This window comes from Pteropus vampyrus, unplaced genomic scaffold (genome assembly GCF_000151845.1).
Source record: "Pteropus vampyrus isolate Shadow unplaced genomic scaffold, Pvam_2.0 Scaffold2, whole genome shotgun sequence".
Lineage (NCBI taxonomy): Eukaryota > Metazoa > Chordata > Mammalia > Chiroptera > Pteropodidae > Pteropus > Pteropus vampyrus.
Genome location: NW_011888783.1, coordinates 14,094,771 through 14,103,077, shown reverse-complemented (window position 1 = coordinate 14,103,077; position 8,307 = coordinate 14,094,771). Strand labels below are relative to the sequence as shown.

Genomic DNA, 8,307 nt, shown 5'->3' with positions numbered 1-8,307 from the left:
CAACTGTCTTGTTCTTATATCATTTGTGATGTAATCCAGGAAAAATTGGAACATTTTACTCATATAAAAGGTGCAGGAGTGTGTGACTAAAGAATTTTCATTTGGTAACTATAGAATCTGTTCTGATAATGTCATATACTTGGCTTATAGTTGCCAAGAGCAGGGACAAGGAAGATCACGAAAAACTTGACACAAATGCATGAATCTGAGTCTCCCTTCTTGGCTAGACAGAGTGCTGCTAACTTTGTGAGCAACGCGAGATGTGTGCCCTTTGGATGGAAGCTTTGTGAAGGTGATTTTTTTTTTTCAAATGATACCTATACTGCTAGCTAGTAAGCCACCCAGGAGGGCAGACTCAGTCACAATGGCTACAATTTCTTCCAGAGAAATTAGATGGGTCAAAGTGATTAATATAACTACAAAAAGAAAATGCTGAGTCATCAAAATCACATTCCAATTCATTATGAAAGGATCACATACAGAATTTAGCCCTAAATCCCTTTGATCATGATCTTATTTGATCATAACCTTAAACCAAAACAGAAACTATTATTTCAAAATAGATGTTGAAACTTAATAAAAAAATAAAATAAAATCACTTGATATAAAAAATAAAAATAAACAAAATAGATGTTGAAATCTATTTTAATTTCCTCCCCCTCACTTATCAGAATATCTTAATTTCATGAACACATGAGTCCAGTTCTCTGAAAAGAACCCCCTCCCCCAAACCTAACTTCTAAATATTTACTCAATATCAAGGTGAAAACTCTCTTGGGGAGGGATACTGTGAAGATGCCTTATTTGTGCCCAGGCTTTCAATCAATTAGTGAATCTCTTTAAAGGAGAACAAGTTGAATCTTTGCAGTGATTAGTGGGTGGTTGTGCTAAAGGCAAACAGAGTCATTTATACACATGCAAAAAGCTTTCATTTGTGGTGTGTGTTCGTGTTGACAAAGAAGTTTGGCACATGTTGCATTATTTGGCAAAAATACACTTGTACTTACAGCTCTTAAAAATAATTCACAGTTGTCTTCTTATTCATTTGTGCATGACATTTTCTTAATAAGTGAGCAATTTTTTTACTAGAAATATTTAGGATCCACATCGTAAAAGGTGATGAAATAGTATGCATTCTTAAGTAAGAAATACCACATGTTAAAAGCACATTTAAATGTGAGTGACTACTTCAATGGGTCTCTCCCACTATGGTATATTTGGCACCTGTTGTCTTTTGAACTAGCATGAGACTAATGCCTGAGCACTAGTTACTCCAGTTTTCAAAAGCTATGAATTTTGACATATGGCTCCTCATTATGAAAGCTTACCTCTTCATGGCTTCACCTAGCTGAGTGTATGGCTCCAGGCTTTTCTTGTGGGCTCTGACCTAGAGGAATGAAGCCTGGAATATGGGATCTGCAGGCGCCGACTTGTAAGAAAAGTTCCACAGCTGCAGGTATCAGTGAGCTGGGAAACCTGAGCCAGGGAACATGGAGTCACTAAGTCTTTCAAAGTAGGAGCAGAGCCCCAACTTTTAAGGAGGCTATCCAAACAGGTGACAAACTGCTATACTTCAAAGACAGGAAAGCCCTTCAAACGTTAAATTGTAAGGACACAAAATGACCTACATTCAGGAAAACGGGGAGCCAGTAATTCAGTGTCATGTTTGTTCCAGTTTATTGAAGCGTGTTGGGTGGATATTAACTGGTTCTAAGGATTCCTACTCTAAACAGATGGTAGCTTTCTCCACCGGAAACCCAAGTTTTTAAGATCTTACTTTAAAAAGTCACTCGAGTTCACATCAGATTGCAGTTACTGTGTACAGCCTCCCTCTGGGCCAGTTTTCATCCTTAAAATTAGCCTGGTTTAAATTACAATTATGCAGAATGCTTAAAAAAACTCTATAAAAATATTCTAATGTCTTCCTGAACATCAAAACTAAGAGAAGGCATCCGCCTACAGCACAGCCTTGGAAAATGAGCAGATGAATTGCTTCGGGTTTGAAAGACAGCCTGGATACTTCCCAATCAAGGCAAAGGATTCCCCAATAGTTTTTTTTTTTTTTCCCAGCTTAGAATGCAAAGTCTAGATGGATTTCTTGCCAGTCCTCAAAAGTACATTGGGCTGTAGATGTTGCAGTTTGAACCATGGGAGTATAAGTACTAAATTCTTGTCCAGTTTGCTGAAAATAAAAGCAGGGCTGGAAAGAGGGACAGCTGAAGAGGACAGAGATATGGTTTATGCCATTTTCTCACTGCAGGGCCTCTGTTGATCCCCAGCATTCAGAAGAATTACTGAACAAATGTGTACGGGGAAGGAAATGAGCGAGTGAAAGCCAACCTTATTCCAGAACACAAAAGTTGTCCTTCTGTTTACATTTTCAAAAATCAAAAATCAAAAAAAAAAGGGTTGAAATTGGAAAATTCCTGGGGAACCAAAAACCTTAACCTACGGTCTATAGATTTACCAACTGAAGCCTCTCTGAGCAAGGTCAAAGTTAACTCTGCTGCCCTGCTCTACAAAGTAAGTCAACTTGTTTTGTATGAACAGCTATAAACTGTTTGCAAGTTTCCTAAATCAGGCACTCGGGATGAATTATGAATGGAATTAGCCAGCTTGACTTGGAATTTCCTCACTTTTACTGGTCTTTAAACAAGATTTTTATACATTCATAGGTAATCAATGGGACCAACACATGAAATGGGCCTTAACATAAAACATTCTGTTTTAGAGCGATTTTGCAGTTAAGGAAACTTAAATATGAACTTCTAATGTGGAAAAGGTAGTTTTTACATACTGTTTTAAAACTGATCTGGAAAACTGATGAGCTGGTCACAAGATTTCTGTCAGAAACTGAAATTAAGTTTATATTTTAAAATACAATTTTAAATGCTTTCTTTCTTTCATGAAGCCAATCTGCTTTTCATATCCTTATTCTTAGTCACCTTAAAAATACATAAATTTGATATCTGGTTATTGAGTTTTTAAGTTGCAAGGTAGAATAATTTAGATATTCATAAACACAGAGCTCAAGGAAATCCTTCCTTAGTGCAAAACTAACTTTAAAATTGTCATCCAAATGAGTGCTACAAGTTCACCTCCAGATTTAATTTTGGCTATTAGCTACTGTATACCTTAATATATATTCCTCCATATAAAACTTGCACTGTCTTAAAATTTTCCTTAAACTGGTATGTCCAAATTGATTTCAATAGCAGTTTGTATGCATGAAAACTATAAGATCAGGATCAACGTCAAGTTTTGGAAAGAAAAATAAACTTAGATTGTTTTTTATTCCAACATGTTCAAATTTATCCCATGTAAATATAAGAGACTAAAACAAAATCTCAACTGTTTATGCAGAAAGTAAAACAACAAATTCCAATAATGCTTTTCTCATATAGCTAATATAACAAAATATCTGGAACATTTAAAAGAAAGGTACTAATTAAAGTACACATAAAAATGTCAAAGTGTGAAAAACAGTTGGAAAAAAATACTTTTCAGTCACTTAGAATAAATTACTTGCACATTTTAATGATCTTGTAGATTTCAGTAGTAAAATGTTTTTACAAACTTCTTGCCTTTTCAAGTACCTCAAACATATAAAGGGCTGAGAAGATTTTTTTTTCTTTATAATACGTTCAAAAGTATCCACTACCTTGACAGACTGTTATTATGGTAATAATTTTCTAGCATTTTTATAGAATGAAAAATAGTCTTTGCTTTTTTTTAAGGGAGAGAATAGTGTAAGAGATCCCTTTTAAAACATGTTTTTATATTCATTTAAAATATATTAATTCTCAATTTCTTCACAAAAACCTTTGATACTACAATTTTATATAGACTGCAAGGTTGTACTAATCTTGTTTAAAATTTTCTTAGAAATTATTTACAGCAATCATATATCTTCCCGAAGAAAGTTAAAAATACTAGTCATGATGTTTTTAATAGTTATGAAAATATTTTTTCTGAAGGACCGATGAACTTCAATCTGAAATGTGAACACAGAACAAAATAATACAAGTATAAAATTTCCTTTTGAACTTCATAGGTCAATAAAGAAATGTTTATCATAAAATTTTAAATACAAAACTTGAGAGAAAATCCTATATAGCAAAATATTTGTTTCTATATTTCTGTAAACATACGTGCTCTTCATTTTAAAAGGCAACACTGACTCACCACATTCATAATTGCTATCTTCAGGGAATGGCTCAAAAACTGAGTCATGGACATGTCATCTGTACTCTCTCCCTAGGCAGGCACATTGAGTAAAAAAAAAAAATTATTATTTATATCCATTCTTTTTAATTCTGTTCTGATTAGATATCAAAGCCTTTGATAGAAAATGCCAAACAACATTTAAACTGATTTGTTTACTTTTTTAACTCTGATGCTCCAGGCCAGACTATTTCAAATTCAATACTTTGCAGGTGACAATTAAACAGGGTGTGTGTGTGTACATATGCGCGCGCGCGCGCGCGCACACACACACACACACACACACAAATTGTTAAAGAACACTTTTTTCTTATAACTTGTAACAAAAGATCTAAATCATGGGGCTATTAATTTCTACTATAACTATATTTATTTTAGACTAAAAGTTCCAAGTGAATATTGCTTATCAAAACATCTTTGGCTGCTCCATTTGCCTTGACCATGCTCTTGCCATCTGGAAAATGAAAAATATAAGGCATCCTCATCCTAGTAACCTGGAGGATCGTATACAGTAACTTTAACTTACCTCTTCTGGGCTTTAGCAACAGGTTTACTTAAAAATATTTACTTTCTGGCAAAACGTAGCTAATTCTTAAATACAGCTTAAAACTTTGGATATCCCTGAGGCAAAATGAAACCCTGAAATGTGTCACTGCCCATTTATTTCCTACTTCACTAACTTCTAATTAATTCGCTTCTAACACCGACTCCGCAGACTGCAGCATTTGCATCATCCTGGAACTGCAAAACAAGACGTGACCCGCTAATTACCTCTAGCTAAAAAGCACCCATCTTTCATTGGGCACCATCACCGACATCTTCTCCCTGGAAGAAAATGCTTTTCAGATCTCTGCACCCCTCTTTACAAACCTGAGCGAGACTTTCGAGGGGAGGGGGAGGCAAGACTTTGGTGGGAGCTGCTTCTCTTCAGTAAAGCGAGGGCTGACTGCAAAGGCTCAGGCTGCGTGTTTGAGCAATTTCCTGCCGATTCCAGATTCCACTCGGAGCAGCGTGGAGAGGAAGTCGGACTTCTTTTCCAGGCGGAGCCTTCACGTTGGTCTTTGGGGGGCCCCAGACCATGGGCCCGGGCCGGAGAGGAGCAGGGGCGCGAGTCGGCTGCCCGCCCCGCCCGTACTCTCCGGTTCGCACCCGAGGCTGGCGGCCCCGCGTGGCCAGGAAGGCTGGAGAGAGGGGTCCTGGGAGCAGCAGGGCACCCTGAACCCCCGCGAAGGGGCGGAGCAGTGGGGAACTCGTCCCCACGGCCGCGGGCGCCGACGCCGCGGATGCACTTGAACTCGTGGCGAGGCCCGCGACCCGCTCGCCCTGAGCGCACCGCGCCCCTGGCGGAGCGGGACGTAGGCCTGGCGCGCTCCTGGGCCTCCCTCTGCCGAACTGCGGGGCCCCGGGTGCTGGGCTGGGCTGGGGACCCCACCCTGTCCTCCGGGGTTAACACCGCCGCGGGCAGCGCCAGGGTCCCACTCCCGGACCCCGAGTCTCCGAAAGCGGAGCCCGAGGTTCCGCCTGCGGCAAAGCTCGACTTACACATCATTTTCCGACTTGGAGAAAATGTCACGGGGCGGGGGCAGAGGCGGGGGAGGGGGGTAAGGAAAGAAAGAACTGTAAATATGATTTCGAGGGGGGCGAAGGCAAAGCGTAAGCGCGCGGCTCCCGGCGACGCGGCCGCGAGGGCGCCGGGGCGGGGATTCCCGGTCTCGCAGCGCGCCCTAGTGGGCGCCCTTCCGCTCGCCGGCTCCCCTGCCACGCTCGCTCCTCTCCCGGAGCTCATTCCAATCTGCAATATATTATTTCTTCCAAAGTATTGACAATGTGTGAGACTCCAGTAACCCCGGAGCTCTTGTCTGTAATCAGCACATTTATTCCCATTTAGGGAGAAAAATCCGAATTAAATCCCCGTGACCCAGGTTGGGTTACAGTGTCATTTTCCCTGGATCCTCTTTTAAATCCACTCCACACTGCTTCTCTGTCTATTACATGCTAATTTAATTTTTACTGTGGACGATATTTTCAGCATTTGCTGAGGACAGTAAATTTTGTAGTTTATGTTATTTCACTTTTTATGACTTTTTAACACTTAATAAAATTTTATTAGAGCACTTTTGTGTTTACAAGGCCACAAAACTCTTGGCAGGTTGTCAGAAGTCCTTTTTATTATGATCCTACTGATATACTGCGAGTAATGAAATAATCATGTCCAGAAATGTATCAAAGGCCAGAGGGATTATCCCACTTAATAGCTCCACAGATGCGCCCAGAAGAATGCGGACACGCGGCAGTACCGGCTAGGAGGCGGCGGGAGGAAGGAGGCAGCCCCCGCTTCTTTCTTTACCATTTCGGTTGCTTTCCTAAAAGGCTACATGCGGGGTCATGTGACTTTCCGCGGTATCAATAAAAAAAAAAAAAAAGAATTTATTCTATTGCAAAATGTGCTTTTCTTTTTATTCTCCTTGTGTGGGCATTTAAGACTGTTCTAGTGGCAGTGGGGCTGGCTCAGCATATCCGTGTCAGTCACTTTCTTCTCATTTCTAAGTGTACTTTTGAGCATTTAAGCAGCGGATGGTGACATTGGTGTTGATCAGTACGGCTTCGTCAGCCCACAGCGAGAGAAGGAACTGGGAGGGACCCAGGAGGGAACGAGGTGTTTTAAGGCCCTTCTTGTCCTGCCAAACAGCACCTTTTGCTCTTGCTTTTTGTTTTGTTTTGCAAAACAAGGGAATAGTGACTTGAGGACTCTGCTTTCTGCCTTGTGCCAGAGAACCACAGTATGCTGCTTTTATTTTTATTTTTGTAGGACTTGCTCTGAGGACTGAGCTATTGCAGCATTTTTTTAGAAGACCATTTCCTTTTCTTTTAAATATACATGTGATCATTTAACACATGGGTGTTAAGTTTATTCTTGCTGCAAAAGAAGGCCATTGTACTTCCTGACCCCGAAAGAAGGTGGGTGGCTTTGTTTTATAATTGAACTCTCTCTCTCCAACATCATATTTCTTTTTCTGTTATTTCCTAAATAGTGTGCCAAGGTGATCAAATGGATGAGGAATGGAATCATAAACGGAGTGATTTTAAAATTACTGTTGCTCCCTCCAGAGCACGTGTTCTTCTAAACTTTGGCTTTGAGGGACTTTGGCAATGTTTTTCACAAGCTCGTGTGTGTGTGTGTGTGTGTGTGTGTGTGTGCGCGTGCGTGTGTGTGTTTCATGTTCCAACACATCACATTCGGATTTTGCAGTCTGTCATTGTTTAAAACAACCCCTGGGAAGCATGCTCCTCTCTCTGGATTGCCTCCATCACACACATGTGTGTACTCTCTCGTTCGGATGTACATAAGGCTGCTCGTGAGGCTTCTTTGATTTTAACTTCAAGGGAGCAATTTTGTTCTTTGTATGTCATTGCTAACCACAGTCAAAACTTAGTGCCTGATCTAGTAGTCTACTGCGTGCGCCGGATGGCCTAGGTTCTAAAAAGACCATATGAAGGATAGCACTCATTCCTTAAAAAAAAAAAAAAAAGTATATCCTGAGACTATAAGGGCAGACATTTTTCTCTTTTTACAGTGTTTTCCATTGCGAATATGAGGCAGTTTTTCTCTTTTTCTCTGATTTTCCTAACACAGCTGAAGAATGTGGAAAGAAAGTGACATTAAGCTCTGAGTAAACATTCTTCTTCTATTCTGGTTGTTATTGATGGTTCATATTTTTTGCCTTTTAACACAAGAGACACAGGACTGGACAGAGAAGATAGTTCAGATTATAGACCTCCAAATATCAGAGCATTTCAAATAAGGGAATTTATGCCCAAGTGTGGAGATGAGGAGCATATTAATTTTAATTCTGCTATAAAATGATAGTTTAATTTTGGAAGTAATTTGTGTCTAGGACAATGTAAATAATACTTCAAAAGGCTGTAATAGCCTTCAAGTTAGAGGTCTGTTTTATTAGATTATGAAGTAAACCTCCCCTAAGGTAGATGTTTTTAATGCATCAAAATATGTTTGTAATTTTCATTCTGACATATCTATCACCTAGCACAGGTATGGCACATAATAGATATTAAAATATTTGT

At 39.7% G+C, this 8,307-nt stretch overlaps 1 long non-coding RNA gene across 7 annotated transcripts in view; it reads right to left on the bottom strand.

The window, feature by feature from the left end:
* The window catches only part of LOC105290041, a 31,946-nt gene extending 26,192 nt beyond the window's left edge, over positions 1 to 5,754 (bottom strand). For 5 of the 7 annotated variants that reach the window (XR_002779742.1, XR_002779741.1, XR_002779738.1 and 2 more), the window contains exons 1-3: positions 5,095 to 5,754; positions 4,186 to 4,257; positions 1,329 to 1,387 (exon numbers count right to left, since the gene is read on the bottom strand). This is a non-coding gene — a long non-coding RNA (uncharacterized LOC105290041). The remainder of the gene's footprint in view (positions 1 to 1,328; positions 1,388 to 4,185; positions 4,258 to 5,094) is intronic. The other 2 variants (XR_002779740.1, XR_895713.2) reach the window with 2 other exon arrangements.
* Between the last annotated feature and the right edge of the window lie 2,553 nt (positions 5,755 to 8,307).